Here is a 20,645-nt window from a genome sequence, read left to right as displayed (position 1 = left end):
AGGAAGACGCTGCCTTCCTCCTCCGAGACTAGCAGGCGGCAGTGATCCTCCAGCGACTCCGGCATGGTGAACGGGTAGCACGTCTCGTACTTGATCTTCTCCACCAAGGGCCAGCAGTGACCGCTACACGCATCCGTGAGGTGATGCACCATGTCCACCGGCGAGCCACAAAACAGCATCGGGCACTCATAGCAGTGGATGAAGGGCTCCTTGGAGGCATCGACCAGGCCATCCATGAAACGGGAGTGGCTGTAGGGGACGTTGCGCCAGTTGAATATATGAGCAAGTTACTATGAGATTTAATATGAATAAGCACAAAATAAATCATGAATTCTACCACGATTTCGAATAGGAAGGACACAAACACATACGGTGCAACGGGAGCAGCACCGTTGGCGTTGAGGTTGTTGCCCATGTCCAAACACCACGTAGACACGGTCTTTGAGCATGGTTCGTAGCCATTCCATGCTCGGGCATTGAAGTTTGTAACTATATTAGATTAGAATATACTACTCCTCCGGTGCTAGTAGTAGAGCAGAGTCCTACTCTACTACTCTACTCAAGCAAGTTAGGGCATAGCACTGTAGGGAGTACTAGTACTATGATCACTCAAGCAAGTTGTCTGGCATCGACATGACCCTACGCTGCTGGTATGTGTCTCGTAAGTCAAGTGGCATGCTGTAGTCATTATCACTTGTCCACTTCCCGCAGCACATATTCGCTTCTCCATATTTGTCCGCACATAATATCGTCCAATCTTCCATCCCCGCTAAGGCGTCTCCCCCCTCGTCCGAAACCCAAGCACTAACAATGGCAGAACCGAGCAGCGTCCGTCGAAAGAGTGGCTGGAATTCGCTCCCCACAGAGGTAATCAAGCTCATTGTTTCACGTGTGGACAATCTCAGTACCATGCCGCTCGCCGCATGCTTGTCGGGGCTGTACCGTTTACTCAAAGCCCTTAGGCCGGAGCTTTTTAAGCTAGCTCCTTGCTTGCTGATGCCGCCTGGTCTTCAAAAACAGCGTGTCACGCGGCATAACGATCATAGGGTGGCGAGCATCAACCCCCTTGACTGTGATCCGATCCCCGTCAGCCTCAACTACATTAACGGTATGTACTGGGTCGGCATGAACACGTCTTGGATGGTGCTCGTCGACGGTCACGGCAGCTGGATGCTCGTGGAGGTCTACACCCGGCGATTGATCCCCCTTCCTTTGATTAACACTGCACTGCTTTGGCACCGTGGCCCAGAATACTCGGAATCTTATAGTAGCCAACATGATACCAAGTTTGATTTGCTCAAGGTTGTAATCTGCCAAGTGCCCACAAGAGCTGCGAATTATAAAGACTTCAGGCTAATTGTGTTCTTCAACCGCGGTCTCGCCTATCTGACAGGTCACTGCGGTAAGTGGATAAATTTGCACGTCCATCGCAGGATCATACATCCTCCATGGCTCTCTGATGCCATTGAACACAAGGGCTTCATTTACGTTGTTGACTCCTTCTATGGCTGGACGTATTGCTGGCCTACTCCAGTCATCGCTACAAACGGCTGTTACAGCAGTATGTTACTTTCCTATGATATCATGATGGCCTGCTTATATTACTGTCAACATTTGCTGAAAAAATATTCATGTTCATCACATGCTGTTCTTAAGATTGACTAAATCAAGAGCCCTTTTTTATTTGACTCCAACTTGATATGATGTTGTAGGACGCCTAGTGTCCCTGCCCTTCCTAATCCCAAAACCTTAAAAAAAGCGGCATGGCAGTTGCAGGTGGTTCCTGGCTCGATCAGACGACGGCGAAAGATTGATGATCGTTCGCACGTACCGGACGTGTTGTTTCGCGGAATACAATCACAGTCACTGCAAGGTCTTTGAGCAGGATCCCAGCTTCTCTGGGCCTTAAGGAATTTTTGACTGGAGGCTGATAAGTAGCCTTGGTACACGCTCTTTGTTTGTCAGACTGAATTATCCGATTAACCATGAGATAACCGACGGCAAGGATCATGATGGCAGCGCGGTTTCATTCATCAGGCAAAACTGTGTGTACACAACGTACCATGCATCTCTGCATGCACCATACCCTGATATGTGCCGCAAAGCTCTACAACCCAAAGTAGGAGAGAGGGTCGCAAGTATCAGACTTCGACCTACTGGATGGAGTTTCCCCCGTCAGGCACCCATCTGGTTCAAGCCGTCAGCCAATCTCCACAGCTTAATAAATAGTAACGTCTAACTAAGCCAGTTAGTTAGATGCGTACACTTGGTGTAGTAGGATATTTATTTAGTTTGATGCATACACTTGTTCTTTTTTGGTAGCCCTTTTTTAATGATGGCTGATGTTTGGTTTGGAAGAGAGAGCTGCGTCTTCACTCTTCTGGCCTGCTTACTGCTTCTGTTGCACCCCCAGCCCTGGTTGCTGCTGCTGCTGTTTTTAATGTAAATCAGTAGTATATTTCATCTGTTGGTTGAATAAATGTGTTGTTAGAACGACAAACACAATGTTTTGGAAGTCGTTGCATGCTTTGATCCTTTAGTGCCCCGTACCGTACGTAGCGCATACTATTTTTCGTACGGAACACATTTTCCACCTGTTGATAACATGCAGCCCACTGATGAAGGCCCAATAGAGAAGCCCATAATTAACTAGAAGGGAGGCTCTCACATGAATCCGGCCCAGGTAAATGCTCATGGTCCCCTAAACATAAATAAGTAAATAAATAAATAAAGCTAAACGCTCATGCACCAGTTCTTTGGGAAAATAGGTAGCCCATTATTTCTTTTTGAAGAATACCCAAGCTAGGCCTATTTGTTTTCTCCGAATTACTGGGCTGCAAATCTTTCAAGACGAAGAGGGATGTATTCCGGCCTGGCTTAAGAGTATGCTCAATGTCTGTTAAAAGTAATATCAAAAGGGGTTGAAATTCCAAAAAATTTATAGCAAATGGGATATAAGTTTCTTTTTTTGTTTTTGTTCTTCACTGATATCTTATATGTATTTCATTGGATTTAACATGACATAGTACTAATTTATTTTTAAATTTGTTTTAGTATGGCTATTAATTTTTGGATTAAGAATATTTCGTTCCCCAGCAAAAATTTGCGAATTTTCAAAATTTCCTACATATTTAGTTAATTTTTTGACACTGGTACTCACCAGAAAATGGCCAGCAATTCTAAAAATGGAAAATGGGCTTCAATAAATTCCATATGAATTAGAAAATGAGTAAAAATTATAAAAATAAGAGAAAATGGGCTGTACACGCCACAGATTTTGAGGCTTGCTTTTTACGCAAGGCTTTGTTAGTGAACACACGATTCTAGCAACAGTGACTGTTGGATGTCCATCCAACGGCCGACGTGCTTCTTCAATCTCCGATCTTCCTGCTCCAGCCGCCTAAACTAGCGCCGGCAGGACTGCCTGCTCCCTCCTCTTTTGGCCCGCCGTGATGCCGCGCAGGCTTCCCCGGCCCACCCTACTCCCTCTGCTGGCCTAGCCGCACACAATCAACTGCCTCCTTGTTATGTGAAAAAAAATGATTCCTCCCACTGACATCTGGGGCGCACCGGTTGGGAGGCTGATCTATGGGGCCTACTAAGTTGATGCGTACGCAGGGCTTGTCAACTTAGTCAATAAACGATTCTAGCAGCAGTAACCGTTGGATTTGAATCGAACGGTCCCGCTGCTTCTTCAATCGCTGCTCTTCTTGCACCAGCCGCCCAAACCAGCGCCGGGGAGACAGCGTGCTCCTGCCTCCAGTGGCCGGTTGTGCTGCCATTGAGGCCTCATAGCCCCTACTACTCCCACCGCTAGCCAGGCCCTGCGGCGACGACAGCCTCACACCGCAGCTGAACCAGTGAACCCTCGTACTCCTCTCCGCGTGGGCATCCACTTCCGCGTCTTCCCCGGCTCCGTGTTGTCCCCTTCCTAGGCCTCGCCGTCATCCACCGCCTTGGTGCTCTCGGCGCGGCATGGTCAACGTGGTCAATGACATTCCATCGAAAGAGTACTGTACATGGAGAGGCTGACAGCTGGGTCCACGGCCACAGCCCAGTTTTTTTGTGATTTGCCAAGTAAGTTGCTTTGTCAGGCCTGTTGGGCTGCAAATCTTTCAAGACGAGGAGAGCTTTCATTCGGCTGGCCGAGAAAATGGCCCGTCAGTAATGAGAAATGGGCTGTGCATTTTTAGAACACATCAAACCGGCAATTAGTTTCAAATATCTTTTTTTTTCATTTCGAGATTTTAAATTACATTAATTTTTATGCGTGGAGAATTTTTTGGATTTTATATTGATATACATTTATTGTTAAAATCAGTTTGAATGTGAGTCGAAATTTCGGGATTAAAAACAGTTCAGACCGCACTGAAATATGCAAAATTTCGTATAATTTGTTAACCGTGGCCACAATATGGGTTGTAATGCTAACAAAAAGAATATGGGCTCCAAAAAACCTTAATAATTAGCAAATGGGCTGTAAATTATTAGAAATAATGGCAGATGGGTTGTATGCTGTTTTCCATAGATTTGGGGCTTTCCTAAAAAAAGGTTGACGCACAAGCAGTGACTGTTGGATGGCCATCCAACGGCCGTCGTGCTTCTTCAATCTCTGCTCTTCCTGCTCTAGCCGCTCAAACAAGCGCTAGTGGGACTGCCTGCTCCCTCCTCCCCGCGGCCGGCTCTGTTGCCGCGCAGGCCTCACCGCCCCACCATACTCCCATTGCTGGTCTAGCCATCCCTCTACTCACCCACACCTGTTGTTATTCTTTGGTGATGGTAGACGAACCAGTAAACCCTCGTACAGTCGTACTCCCCTCCACGTGGGAAACAACTGCTGAGTGTTCCCTGGCTCCATGTCATTCCCTTCCTAGGCCTCGCCGTCGTCCACCGCCCTGGTGCTCTCGGCACCGCCTGGTCAACGTGGTCAACAACCGACATGCATCTGAAGTGGACTGTACGTGGAGAGGCCGACAGGTGGGTCCACAGCCGCACGCAAGGAAATGCCTCCTTATTATGCGCAAAATAATGATTCCTCCACCTGACATCAGGGACCCACCGAAAGGGCCTCTGTATTTCACGAAAAAATGTTACCGCCGCTGACAACTCGGACCCACCAGCTATATCTTCGCACACAAGGAAGTGCCTCCTTATTACACACAAAAAAATGAGTACTCCCCCTGTTAGCTGGGACCCAGTGTAGTGGCAGGCTGACTTGTGGGCCTACTAAGTCGACGGGGATGGAGAGCTTTGCCAACTTAGTCAATATGCACGATTCTAGCTCCAGTGACCGTACGATGTCCATCCAACGGCCATAGTGCTTCTTCAACCTCTGGTCTTCTTGCTCCAGCCGCCCAAACCAGCGCCGGTCGTTCCTCGTGCTCCTGCCTCTCGTGGCAGGCTGCGATGCGGCGGAGGCCTCACCGCCCCTACTACTCCCACCGCTGGCCAGGCCATCCCTTTACTCACCCACACCCCCTGTTATTCTGCGGTGACGGCAGCCTCACACCGCAGTGAACCAGTGAACCCTTGTACTCCTTTACGCATGGGCATCCACTGTCGCATCTTCCCCGGCTCCGCGTCATCCCCTTCCTAGGCCTCGTCGTCGTCCACCGCCCTGGTGCTCTCGGTGCGGCGTAGTCAATGTGGTCAAGTAACGGCTTCCATCGGACGTGGACTGTATGTGGAGAGGCTGACAGCTGGGTCCACGGCCGCAGCAAGGAAGTGCCTCCTTATTACGTGCAAAATAATTATTCCTCCACCTGACAGCGGGGACCCACCGGATGGGCCACCGTATTTCGCAAAAAAAACGTTTCCCCCCTGACTGCTGGGACCCACCAGCTACATCTTCGCACGCAAGGAAGTGCCTGACAGTCGGGAGCCACTTGGTCGAAGCGTACGTAGCATTGTGATTCTGGTCGCGAACGTGTACATACATATATACTGGTGGATGTAGAGGCGCACACATGTCATAGTAGAGGCACGCACGTAGCATGTACACGTACGTACATCGGCCATGGTGCAAGAAAGAAAATACGGCCACATATGTGTACATACAGGAGGGGTCTCGAACGCCTACTCGCGCATACGTACGGCCAGGGCTCGTGTACATGGTTGGATCAGAACGGAGAAACAGCGTCGTCGTCGTGTTCATGGGGAAGCAACGGAATGCGTCGTGTTCATGGGGAGGCAACGAAATGCGCTGTATTCATGGGGAGGCAACGGAACGCGTGTGAGCCAACCGGATGGGTCGGAACAGAATGCGTGGTCGTGTTCATCGGGAGGGCTTGGACGGAACATGCGATGGAAACGAGGCCTGGCGTACCGCACAACAGAGGAAACGGACCTCCTACGTTCGGAACGAGGTCCTGTTGATCGGGAAGGGTGTGGCGTACTGCAAAACGGAGGAAACAGACCTCCTACGGCCGAAACGGGGGTCCTGTTGATCGGGAGGGGTGTGGCGTACCGCAAAACGGATGAAACGGACCTCCTACGGTCGAAACGGGGGTCATGTTGATCGGGAGGGGTGTGGCGTACCGCAAAACGCATGAAACGGACCTCCTACGGACGAAACGAGGGTCCTGTTCATCGGGAGGGGTGTGGCGTACCGCAAAATAGGACTCCACGAGATACTGCTCATCTCTACCGTCGACCTCCTCCAGCCTCCACGGGCTACCGTCGACCTCCTCCAGCCTCCATGGGCTCCTATTCATCCAGCCTCCACCGCGCGCTACTCCACCGGCTACTGTTCAACCACCCCTCCACGGGAACCCCTCCATCGTCTACTGTTCATCCAGCCCTCCACACCACGGTGTCCTGTTCAACCACCCCTCCACGGGCACCCCTCCACCATCTACTGTTCATCCAGCCCTCCACAGCACGAGGTCCTGTTCATCCAGAGTCCACGCCACCACTCACTGTTCATCCAACCCCCCTGCAACGCTCACTGTTCATCCAATCGATCGGCTTCAGTTAGCAGCAGTAGCGAAGGAATCGCTCGATCGGGTTCAGTTAACAGCCATCGATCGATCGCTCGGGTTTAGTAACGTGTAGCCTGTAGTGCAATCGCTCGGGTTCAGTTAGAGCCCAACGCCTCGCTCAGGTTCAGTTAGAGCCAACGCCTCGCACACACACACGCGCGTACGTTTACGAGAGAAACGCGCATCGCTCTGCCCCTAACCTCCCACCGTAACCGGGAACTCCCCGAAATTTTCCTCCCCCTCGCTTCTACCACGGTTTTTCGGTCATGGACGACACAAAGAATGTCATGCAGCCGCGTCTCCGGCCCGCCCAGGACGAAAAGCCCATTTTCTGTCATGATTTTTTGTCATAGAAGTAGGAGCCCACCACATCTATGATGATACCGGGTTTTGTCACAATTATCATCATAGAAGTGTCATATGTATGACAGAAAAAAATTCGTTCAGCCCAAAATGTCACGGATGTGTCTTTTTTTGTAGTGGACATTCACGCCAGTTACTGAACCCATAGAGTTTTCCTTTGATGCACCAACCTGGAGTCTAGGAAAGAGCATGGCAGCCCACATCGCCATAGTACGCATCGGCGAAGTTTATCACAAGGATCTTAAGGACACCATCTACCACATATGTGGGCGCCGAGATGAGCCATGGGAGATCATCAGCACCAGGAGGGACAGGTCCATTGCAGCCTTCATCCAGGAGTTAAACCTGCACATTCGTCGCCAGGAGAACTAGATGTGCGCAAGCATGATAGATCTGAAGAAGTTAATGACTAGGAACATGGAGCTTTAAGAGGAACTCAATTCTACACGCGACGGATATGAGTAGGAAATCACATTACTACTGGAGAAGAATGATGACCTGACAAGGAAGCTAGGAGTATTCATGGGAGACCCCGCGCCAGGAGGAGACAACGACCATCCCAAAAACTACATCATCATCAAAGACACCGACTCCGACCCCGATAGTAGTGATGATGATTATGAAGACGAAGCTAGAGAGGATATCATGGAGTCTTCCACCGATCAAAATTTCTAGTCAACCACCATATTATTAGTAGTATTTACCCCATGTATATAGTAGTAGTCCGAGCACTATAACAATAGTTAGATCGATTGTATGCCCTTGCTTGAATTGATTTGATGTGATATGAATGTGTTCGGTGCTCTAAGTTGCCTTCCCACTGGAGCTCACTCAGTTGATCCAACAGCAGAATACCCTGATGTAGTTGCTAGTCCAGAACCAAGGAAACAACAACAACAACAAGAACAATCCACCGCCACCACCTCCAGTTGACAACTTAGCCCGTTTTCTGAGGTTGAAGCCGACAGTGTTTTCCAGTAGCACCGAGCCAATAGTTGCTGACGACTGGACGTAGGATTGGAAGGGAGTTGACCACCATAGGTTGCATAGATGCAGAGAAGGTGCGTTTTGCCGCACGTCAATTGGATGGACCCGCAGCCTCATGGTGGGAGAATTACATAGCCACTTTCCCCATAGCCAATGTCACTTGGGAGCAGTTTCAGCAAACATTCCGCACTGCACATGTCTCAACTTGAGCTGTGAGTTTCGCAACTTACGCCTGGGAAATCGTACTGTGGGGCAGTATGTAGATGAGTTTAGCAAGCTAGCTCGCTATGCCCTAGATGATGTGGCCACAAATGCCGCGAAGCAGGAGAAGTTTATGGAAAGGCTGAATGATGAGATGAGTATGCCGTTAATGGTGGCAACATTTAACAACTACCAGGAGTTCGTAGACAAGGCTCTTGTGATTGAAGGGAAGCAGCAGCAGATTGAGAGCCGTAAGAGGAAGTATGGACAAGGGAAGTACAATTCAGGAGCTCAGCAGAAGCCTCGTTTTTCCTCGAACTCGGGAGGATACACCCATAACCATGGAGGCCATACCCACAATGGAGGAAGTTCGCATAACCACAGTGGCCCCAATAATGGAAATGGGAATGGAGCAGGTAGCAACCAGAACCGCTCTAACCCAACCACACCCGCCAAGAAGGACCAAAGTCACATTACTTGTTTGTAGTGCGGGAAGACATGACACTATGCCAATGAGTGCCCAGAAGAAAAGAATGGTAATGGCAATGGAAGCTCTGGGAAGAAGCCCAACCCTTTCAATAGGGGACATGTGAACCACATTAACGTGGAGGAGGCTGAAGAGCAGCCATATGCAGTTATAGGTAAGTTCTTGGTTAAGTCATTCAGAACAATCGTTCTTTTTGATACTGGTACATCGCATTCATACATTTCAAGGGGATTTGTGGATAAGTATAAGTTGCCGACTAAAGTTCTTAGGACACCTATGTTAGTAAGCTCGCCAGGAGCTGAGTATATGGCAAGCCAAGGATGTTTTCAGATGCCATTGACCATAGGTAGGCATGTTTTCCCCCCAGACTTGATAATTTTGGAGTCACAAGGATTGGATGTGATACTAGGAATGGATTGGCTATCAATGTATGAAGGAAACATCGATTGCGCCGCTAAGTCAATTTTGCTCACCACCCTAGAGGGAAAAGGGATTAAGTATGTATCCAGGCATGCGCCAAAGAGGACCCAAGTAAATTCCCTCTTAGGAGTTGTGGCACCCCGGCTCAGAGAAAACTGGAACGCCCCGTATTCCAGCCCAGAGATCAAGGTGAAGTCTTCTGGAATACATCACTGTTTAGTATAGAACAAACCAGCTCTCTATTACAACATGAATATGAATACAAGGGTTCTGATACTACAATGAATAACATCGGCACGGCGACACTACGCCAACCACGCTTGCTCTATACAAGCAGCATAACAACTCGAAGCAGCGGAACAACTACTGGCAGCGGAACAATGAATGGCGATGATGGACTCCAATCCGCAGGGACTCTGGTTGGAACATTTATCCTAGCTCGCACAAATGGAAACCACGACAAGAAATCACGACATGACCTGCAAACTGGCATGACACGCCAGGTCAGTACATTGAATGTACTTGCAAGCTCACAATAACCAGAAGCATTCAAGACAAACAACAGCATGGCAATTACATGTTAAGCAGGAATTATCATGAGATCATCATAATAACATGGCATGATCAACATGAACATGATACCGCTAGAACAGTATGAGCATGGCATGTACATATAAACATGATGACAGTATCATGCAACATGATGACACTATATGCACCACTTATTCTGCTCGGGTTACTTCGTAACCATCACATGCATCACTTACCAACCTTGGACATTACACGATCATCTCAGGATCGAATCAAGCTTGGTATAAACAATACCGTAGTAATCATTAAATGACCACAAGGAGCTTGATCTTTACCCACGATTCTCGCACAACAACACGAATATTCAACATCTCAGTATCATTGATACCACAATGATCATCTCATGATCACAAATGGAACCACTCTTGGTTCAGCGGGTTACCTCGTAACCAAACGGTGATCTTCTCGACGAAAACAACCATCTTATCTCCTCAATGAACTGTGGTTGTTATTAAGCACATTATTATTATTACTGTTGACCCATAGTGTGACCAACATGAACTGGGCCCTTATCCGTGGGCATGAATATCGATGGATTTAATATACACTCTGCAGAGGTTAGTACACTGTACCCACACCACGGAACCCATGGCCTCGCCCTCCCATTCGGGTGGACGAACGGTGTTCCGACAAAACCGTCCTACTGGCATGACACTCTCCCGGCCGCTCCGACCAACTCCCCTCTGGGCCAGGTTATGGGTGGCCCCGTGCCTACCAAAGGCACCAATGGCCACCGTCGTGGCAAAACGGTCCCACATAGGGACAAAAGCGCTTATCATCCAACTACGGGAACACAAGGTTATATCTGCTTACCGGGCCAGGGTACCGCACGCCCATAACCTTCCCTCGTTGGAGGCACTAGCGAGAGGCACAACAATAGACCCAGTTAGGACCTTCCCATAAAGGTAAGCGTGGTTGCACTGGTCATCTCAATATGGTGGCACCATGACTCAACCAACAGTTGTTCAAGTTCAATTTAATCCGGTTAAACTTGAATGCAATATGTCGAGCCATTATAAAATAACATGATGCAATTACATTGCATGAGCATGATATCAACATAATCATGAGGGTACAACATAACTATCCACCATATCAACAATTAATCATATCCAACTGAGCATGGCATACTGACTAGCATGAACATCACAAGTACATACTTCCCAGAGACATAGCATGACCACTAGCATCAACAATAAATATCATGCAAGAACATATCAACAATGCCATCATGCAAGCATTTAACCAACTGGGTGCAATGGAACATGCATAACAACGGTACTCGAGACAGACGACAGTCATACACGAAGAACATTACCAACATCAACATGTACTACTAACAAGCATAAGCATATGAAAGGAATACCATCAACTAGCAGGGCATGATACTCAGATGCATAACCACATAGCAAGAAAGTAAGCACTAACGAAGAATCATTACCGAAACAATGATAACCATATTTTAAACAAGCAAACATTTAATAAATATTCAAGTTGAAAACCATGGCTACTGCATGACTATCATGCAAGTGGGTATTGTGTCTTGCTTGGGGGTGATGGAGACTCCAGGAAGAAGTGCGGTGAAGCCGCAGAATGAAACATTGGACGGTTCTTTCTCGGAGGGGCTGATTTGAGTCAAGGGAAAAATGGTCATTTTCACTTTGAGACGCCTAGTGAATATGTTACCAAAAGATACGGCTCGACGAGACGAAGAAGTGAGCGCTGGTTTCACCTCGATCAGAGTTACGGTTGAAAAGTTGTGAGGTGTAGAAGATCAGGGACTTTTGTGTAAAAAGTATCATCACAAACAAGTCCCTGAGTGGATAAGGCAGAGGCGCAGAATCAGAAATACGCTTTTTGAACAAGAAAACACAATCTAGATAAAAGAAGAAGGAAATACGCTATCGGGCAAATGAAAGCGTACTAAGCGGAATACGCTTTCAAAGAACTAAAAGCGCAATCACCTAAAGGGCGTCTCCACTTATCCACGTGGCAAGGCGCTGGGCCACTGACGCGTGGGTCCCGGGTGCAGGGGGGCCGAACGGTGTTGTCTTCTTCCTCCCACTCGCCCTGTTCATGGCGTGAACAGAGGAGGAGCAGGGGAGGAAGCGGCCAAGGGGCCGGCCGGCTCCGGCGATCCCCGGTCTGGCCAAGGGCACCGGCGGGACCGCAGGGCTGCGCTGCACCCATTCAGAGGAACGGCAGCCACCGGGGTGGAGTGGAGGACGCGTAGACGGGAGGCTATAGGGAGCTTCGGGCGGCGGCGCTGGCCTTGGGGATGCGTGACCAGGGGCGCTCCTGCGAGGGGTGATGGGGTGGGGCGGCTCTACGGGAGGAGAGGAACACGGTGGACATGTCAGGGAGGCGAGAGGAGTGCTGTGGTGGCCGTGGTCAAGTCGAGGCCGAGGCGGCCATGGAGGAAAATGGCGGACTCCAGCGAGATGGGGCGATTCCAGAGGGCAAATGAGGCGGGGGAGGGATGAATGAGCTGACGGAGGGGTTCGGGGGTCCTTATATAGGCACGGAGGAGAGCTCTAGAGCTCACGAGCGAGCTCTCGACTGAGCTTTAATGGTGGGCAGAGGCTGGGCATGGCATGGGCATGGCGCTAGTGGCTCATTTATGGCGAACCACGACGAGGCACTGATGCAGGACGACGCAGTCGAGCACGGGCGAGCGCTTGGACAACGTTTGAGGTCCAGACAAGGAGGAAGGAGACGAGCACAGTGGCCGGACCGAGCCAAAGCTTGCGCTGTGCATGACGCCGGCATGATCATCACGGGCACTGGTGCAAACGGCATGTTCTGGCCGGGCCGACCATGTCTAGTAGATAGACCGTCATGCCCTTAGTCAAAATGAGGAAATAAATCGGTCTAGGGGCAAAGAAGAGATTTTCACTTAGATCCAAAGTAAATCAACAGGGAGGTGCTTGTAACTTGCTGTGGTTAAACCAGCTTGGTAACATGGTAAATAGTTTGTCTGGCGATGATCACACACTAAGGTGATTTTTATCACCAAAAAACAGACTAATAAGAGGATTTTAGATGAGGGTTTCTGTAGAAAGTGCTAAATTGGCCAGAATTAGGGATTTGGATGATACACTCATGTACTTGAATGACATGAGCTGAAATTTGGCATATAGGGGTTATATGATGATATGAAGCTGCTATAAAAGTTTCATGCCATTTCGAAATACGAAAGTGGCACTTGCTTCACAAAGCTTCATTCTGGACAGAAACTTGGAAAAATTACACAGGGCAATTGGATTAACTAGTTGAGCTAAAACTTGGTGGAGGGAGTTGATATAGGTAGAATCATGTCGTGGTAAATTTTCAGCTCAACTGAAGCACTATAAAATATAGTTGCTTCACAAACTGAAAATCTGACCAGAATCTAAGATTTGGAGCTGGGCTCACATAGATAAGTTACATGATCTCAAATTTGGTGGAGAGTCATGATTTGATCATATTAAGGACCTTGCAAAATTGTAACTCATTTGGATATGCCTAGCTTGTACTTCCTTCACAATCACTTCCCTCAGACAGGAACTTTAAAAATTTGCTCAGGAATATTTACTATGCAAATTGATTTCAATTTTGGCATGAGGAAATTATTTGGATAGAAAAAGATGTCCAAGAAGTTTGGGTTGAATAGGTCAAAAATAAATGGCACTTTCTTTACAAACTGCCATTCAGGACAGAACAGAAAAGGAATTAATTGAGCATGATGGGAAACATGGCCAATGATATTTTTCCATATTTGAGGAAGATATGACCCAAACAATTTATAAGAATTATTTGGGGATTTTTGGATGGGCAGAAATAAAGGTTGCTTCACAACCTAGGGCAATTAGGGTTATTCCTTTAATAGAAAAAGGAATATTCCTGAGAAAAAGAAATTAGGGTTTGGTCAAGCCGTGAAGTGACATGATCTTGGCAAGGTTTTGGGAATGATGAGCCACAATGGGAGGGGGAATGAGGATGATTTCCCAGGTGGCAAGGCCACAGAACCACTCCAAAAAGAAAAACAGAGCAAAAGCCAAATAAATCAAAAGAAAAAGAAAAGGGCCAAAAATCCAGGCTGTTACAGGAGTTGTTTAGGAGGAAGTACCTGTAGTGAAGTATTACCCTAATGTATTTCCAGAGGAGCTACCAGGAATGCCGCCGGATCGAGACATTGAGTTTTTGATCGAGTTATTGCCAGGCACCGGACCGATATCGAAGAGACCATATCGGATGCCCACAAATGATCTAGAGGAGATTAAGAAACAGATCAAGGAGCTATTGGAGAAGGGTTACATTCGACGAAGTTCGTCACTTTGGGTAGCCCCGGTGCTCTTGGTTGAGAAGAAGGATGGATCACTGAGAATGGTTGTTGATTATCGTGCACTGAATGAAGTGGCGATTAAGAACAAGTACCCACTGTCGATGATCAATGATTTGTTTGACAATTTGCAAGGAGCTAAAGTATTCTCCAAGATCGATCTACGATCAGGATACCACCAGTTGAAGATCCGAGAAGAGGATATACCTAAGACAGCCTTCACCACAAGGTACGGGCTATATGAGTATACTGTTATGTCATTTGGATTGACTAATGCCCCTGCCTACTTCATGAGTATGATGAATAAGGTATTCATGGAGTTCTTGGATAAGTTTGTTGTCGTATTCATTGATGATATCTTGGATACTCGAAGAATGAAGAGGAGCACAAGGAGCATTGCGTCTAGTTCTCGAGAAGCTCAGGGAACATCAGTTGTATGCCAAGTTCAGCAAGTGTGAGTTTTGTTTAAAGGAAGTTGGATTTCTTGGCCATGTTATATCAGGAGAAGGTATAGCAGTGGATACTACCAAGGTTCAGTCTGTCATTGAGTAGTTGGCACCCACCTCAGTTGGAAAGATCCGCAGTTTTCTTGGACTCGCGGTACTATCAGAGATTCATAGAGAACTTTTCTAAGATTGCAAAGCCCATGACAGAGTTGCTGAAGAAATACACTAAGTTTAAATGGACAGAAGAATGTGAGGCAAGTTTTCAGGGGTAGAAGAAACATCTGGTTACAGCCCCAGTGCTGATTCTCCCGGATATACGCAAATATTTCCAAGTGTATTGCAACGCTTCTTGCTTAGGACTTGGAGGTGTACTTATGCAGGATGGAAGAGTTGTTTCATATGCCTCACGTCAGCTTTGGCCGCATGAGTTGAATTATGCCACGCATGATTTGGAGTTAGCACCTGTAGTGCATGCACTCAAGACCTGGAGACATTTTCTTATTGGAAATCATTGTGATGTGTACACGGATCATAAGAGTTTGAAGTACATTTTCACACAGAAGGAGCTGAATCTTAGGCAAAGGAGATGGTTGGAGCTTATGAAATATTATGACATGAAGTTGCACTATCATCCAGGCAAGGCCAATGTCGTAGCAGACGCTTTGAGCCGGAAGAGTTATGACAATACCCTCGTAAGCGGAGGATTACCAAAGGAGTTGGCTGAAGATCTCAGGGAGCTATGTTTGGAGATAGTCCCTAGAGGTTTTGTTGTAGCGTTGGAAGTTCAGTCAATATTATTGGGAAAGATTCGAGAAGCTCAGAAGGATGATAAGGAAATTGTTGAGATAAAGGAGAGGATGAGCAAAGGAAAAGCTAAAGGTTTTCGTGAGGATGAGCACGATATGTTATGGTTTGAGGACCGTGTTTATGTGCCCAATAATGCAGAGATCGGGAAGTTGATACTTCAGGAAGCTCATGACTCGCCATACTCGATACACCCCAGAAACACCAAGATGTATTTGGATTTGAAGGAGCGTTTTTGGTGGACTGATATGAAGAAGGATATTGCCGAGTATGTAGCCGTATGTGATGTATGTCAGAGAGTGAAGGCAGAACATCCGAAGCTAGCAGGATTACTGTAGCCTATGCCGATACCCAAATGGAAGTGGGATAAGCTTGGCATGGATTTCATAACCAGATTGCCTAGGACCTGATCAGGATATGATTCAATCTGGGTAGTAGTGGATCGTTTGACCAAAGTGGCTCACCTTATCCCATTGAAAACCACCTATACGAGTGCGAAGTTTGCCAAGATATATATGACCAGGATGGTATGTCTACATGGAGTTCCGAGGACCATCGTATCAGATAGAGGAACCCAGTTTACTTCAAAGTTTTGGAATCAGTTGCACCAGACTTTGGGTACCAGGCTAGAGTTTAGTACAACCTTTCATCCACAGAGAGATGGGCAGACCGAGAGAGTTAATCAGATTCTGGAGGACATGTTGAGAGCTTGTGTGCTAGATTATGGATCTACTTGGGATGATAATTTACCTTACGCGGAGTTCTCATACAACAACATCTACCAAGCCAGATTGAAGATGGCACCATTCGAAGCTTTATACGGAAGGAGATGTAGAACACTGTTGATGTGGGATGAAGTTGGAGACCGTCAGTTGTTTGGACCAGATTTGATCAAAGAGTCTGAAGAGAAGGTTAAGTTGATTCAAGACAGACTGAAGGTAGCTCACTCCAGGCAGAAGAGTTATGCAGACTCGAAATGCAAGGAGGTAGTCTATGAAATTAGATACAGAGCATACCTTCGTGTGTCACCTTTGCGAGGAGTTAAACGTTTTGGAGTTAAGGGAAAGTTAGCCCCGAGATTTGTAGGACCATACCGAGTTTTGGAACGTATGGGAGAAGTGGCCTACAAGTTGGAGTTACCTGAAGGACTGTCAGGAGTTCAAGATGTGTTTCATGTTTCCCAGTTGAAGAAGTGCCATGCTGAGATGGCCGATATTCCTTTGAGAGATACAGTGCCCCTGGAGGCAATTCAGTTGGATAGTGATCTGACCTGCGAGGAGAAACCAGTCAAGATTCTCGAGTTTACCAGCCGAGTTACCCGCAACAAGTTTATCAAGTTTTGCAAAGTTGAAGTGGAGCCACCATACCGAGGATGAAGCCACCTAGGAACGAGAGGAAGACATACGGAAAGACCACCCACACCTATTTTCTAGCCAGCCCGAATCTCAAGGGCGAGATTCATCTTAAGGGGGGTAGGTTTGTAACATCCCATATTTTCAATTTGGAATGTTATACATAGGTCATCATATGCATATAATATTTTAATTGCATTTTGGTTTTTGATCCTAGAAATTCTAAGCAACTCAAGGACCCACGAAGAGAGTTGGGGATTTCATTTATTTTCATATTTGAATTTTTCTCAAATATTGAAAACAGGATCAATTTGGTTTTAATTATTTTTCTCTCCGAAAATACTTCCAATACTTAAATAAAAGAGAGGAGATAATATGACCTCTCCAAAATAAAAGAAATATTGGAGGAAAAGTATTTAAAATCAAATAAAGATTTTATTTGTTATTTTATTTGAATTAGAAAAATATGCATTTTTCAAAATTGCATTTTTAGGCCAAGAAAATGTTCACTATGTTCTAAATATTTTATTTAGACGGTAAAAATTGTTTTTGGCATTTTTAGAATTTTTTATATTTATTTAGGATTTTTCCTTTCAGCCGAATTGTTTTTTAAGAAAAAAAAGACTCCCGGACCGAACTGGGTCGAGGCCCAGCCGGCCCGCTCGCGCCACCGCCTTCCTCGCGTCGCGCCGTCGTCGGCACGGACGCCGAGGCAGAGTCCGAGCTGGACTCCACCTCGGGCCGGCCCCCTCCCCAAGTCAACCGCCGCCCTCCCCCCACTATAAATGTCGCCGCCCCGCCCTCCTCTGCCCTCGTCCCTCCCCGCCGCCGCAACCACCGCGCCACAGCCGCAGCCCTGCGCAGCCTGCTGCCCCGCCGCGCCGAACCGCCGCCTCGCCTCCCGCCGCCGCCCCATCGCCCCGTTGACCCGAGCCGCCGCCGGATCCCGCTGCCGCCGCCATCACCGGTTTTCGCCCGAGAACCGGTAAAAACCTGCAAAGCCACCGCCGTTTTCTTAAAACCCTAGATCGTTTTTTAGATTAGTTTGGTTTTTCTCTGGTTTTCTCGGTTTAGGTTATTTAACGAACGTTTGTTTGTTAGTTCGTTTTAACGAACAATTCGCCCATTCGTCTCTGTTAACGAACGTTCACGTCGTAGTCTTTTTCTTTTTATTTTATTTTTATCCAAGGACCTATCCGCGATTATTTTTATCGCAGATTAGCCCCTGATTTTCAAACCCTTGCAACTTTTTAACCGTTCGTCCAAATCAGTTGAAACCAACTCCAAAATCTTCGTCTCGAGCCCCTCTTTCCAGTTAATCAACTTGAACATGGTTTTGACAATTTAAAATTCGGTTTCAAGCAGATTTGAATCCAAAGTTCTTTTGATCGTAGTTTTAGTTCCGTAGCTCCGATTTGATCGATTCTTTTTGCAAATCGAACCTCTTCAGTTGAACTTTCAGATTTGGATCTTCTTATTTGAGTTTTACCCTTTGCATCTATGCTTGAGTGCTTATGTATGCTATTGTTTGTTTGCGATAAAATACCCAGAGTGCGCAACGGGCTACTACGAGTCTCTAGGGTTTGCAGATCATCAGCAAGGCAAGTAACACATTGATCATACCCCTTATTACCCAGTTTTTATGCATCAATTACAATCCTCAAACATTGCATGTGTAGGATGTCGTGGTTCTAAGCCTGACAGTAGAGTGGGGGGTAGGTATGGAGAGGCAAGGTCCTAGCTATGGAGAGGTTGTAAGCACAAAGGATGTACGAGTTCAGGCCCTTCTCGGAAGAAGTAACAGCCCTACGTCTCGGAGCCCGGAGGCGGTCGAGTGGATTATGAATGTATGAATTACAAGGTGCCGAACCCTTCTGCCTGTGGAGGGGGGTGGCTTATATAGAGTGCGCCAGGACCCCAGCCAGCCCACGCAGGAGAGGGTTTAAGGTGAGTTAAGTCTGGGGCGTTACTGGTAACGCCCCACATAAAGTGCCTTTACTATCATAAAGACTACTTGATTACAGGCCGTTGCAGTGCAGAGTGCCTCTTGACCTCCTGGTGGTCGAGTGAGTCTTCGTGGTCGAGTCCTTCAGGCTAGTCGAGTGAATCCTCGTTGGTCGACTGGAAGGCGACCTCTTCTAAGGATGTCCTGGGGTAAGTTACTTGGATCAGGTCCATGACCCTACCCTAGGTACATAACCCCATCATTAGCCCCTGAATGGATTGAGGCTTCGAGTGAAGAAGGAGTTGATGTCGTTTCCGATTAACCTTTGCGCTCTGGTTGTGCGCTGTTCTGTACTAAAGAATCTCTTCGTCGACAGGAAACAACTTGACTTCAGTCGACTTGATCCATTCTGCTTTTGCGTCGAGTGATCTTTCAAGCTACGACGATCTCCGAGCGACGGATCGCCGGAAACACCGCGCCTGACAGACTGATTTGTTGCTCGCGGATTCTGCGGGATGCGAAATTTGGGGGCGCGCGCGAAGCGGGGCGGACCGCGGCATTCGGATGGGACGGGGCATGGACGCCTCGATCTCCGCGCCGCCTTTTTCGCCACATATCCCGCCTGCATAACTGTTCCAGATATGATTAGATCGCCCGGGCCCACCTGTCATCCACTCGGAAGGGACCTTATAAATGTGCCCGGCGAGGATTTCTGTGCTGCGCCTTAGCATTCTTCCCCTCTCTCTGCTTCCTTCCTCCCTGCTCAGCGTGCTCGCTCTCGCCTCTGCACCACTTCCCTTTGCGCATCTCGCCGGCGACCATGGCCAAGGAGAAGACGGCGGCGCTGGAGCGCGCAAAGAAGGCGTCGGCATCGGAGAAGGCGAAAGGAAGATCCACCAGCCGCGGAGGGTCCTCGTCCAGATCCCGCCTGCCGAAGGGCTGGGTCCAAGGAGACTGGATCCAGTCGACCATCACGGAGAATGACCTCCTCGACATGGCCAACGAGGGCTTGATCCCCCACGGAGCTGCGAGGCTTCCGGGGAAGGAGTGGCAGCCCCAGCCAGAAGAGGGTGAGTGTGTGCTTTTGGCCACCCATGTTGATCGCGGGTTTTCCTTGCCACCGAGTGTTTTCTTTCGTGGCTTTTTGAACTTCTTCGGAGCGCAGCTCCACCACTTTACCCCAAACTCCATTGCCTATCTTGCCGCGTTCGTGTCCATGTGTGAGGGTTTCTTGGGCTGTCGACCGCACTGGGGTTTGTTCAAACATATATTCACGTGTCGATCTCAGACCGTGAAGAAGGCGAGCCCAGGTGATGAGAGAACCCGAGTCGTCCAAATGTGCGGAGGCCTGGGGATTCAGGTGAGGAATAAGAGCACCTTCCCGCCCATGACCTTTCTCGAGTCCGTCAGAGGCTGGCAGTCGACTTGGTTCTACTGCCAGGTCCAGTCGACGCCAGGGCAGTTGAGTGGACTCCCTCCGTTCACCATGGACCGAGTGAGCAAGCCTTCCCCTTTGAAGCTGATTCCGGAGGAGAAAGCTGACGTGAAGATGTTGATGGAGCGCGTGGTGCAGTTGGTTCGGGAGGGAGTGACGGGCATGGACCTCCTGGAGGTTTTCCTCAGGCGTCGCATCCAGCCTCTCCAGTTCCGGAGCCACTGCATGTGGTTGTACTGTGGGACCGAAGACGAGACTAGAGTCCATCCAGAAGCAGTCGACGATGTCACTCTGGAAAGATGGATGGTAGCCG

This window comes from Triticum aestivum, chromosome 1A, assembly GCF_018294505.1.
Source record: "Triticum aestivum cultivar Chinese Spring chromosome 1A, IWGSC CS RefSeq v2.1, whole genome shotgun sequence".
In the NCBI taxonomy this organism is placed as follows: domain Eukaryota; kingdom Viridiplantae; phylum Streptophyta; class Magnoliopsida; order Poales; family Poaceae; genus Triticum; species Triticum aestivum.
The sequence above is the reverse complement of the archived record's forward strand: the minus strand, read 5'-3'. Positions refer to the sequence as shown.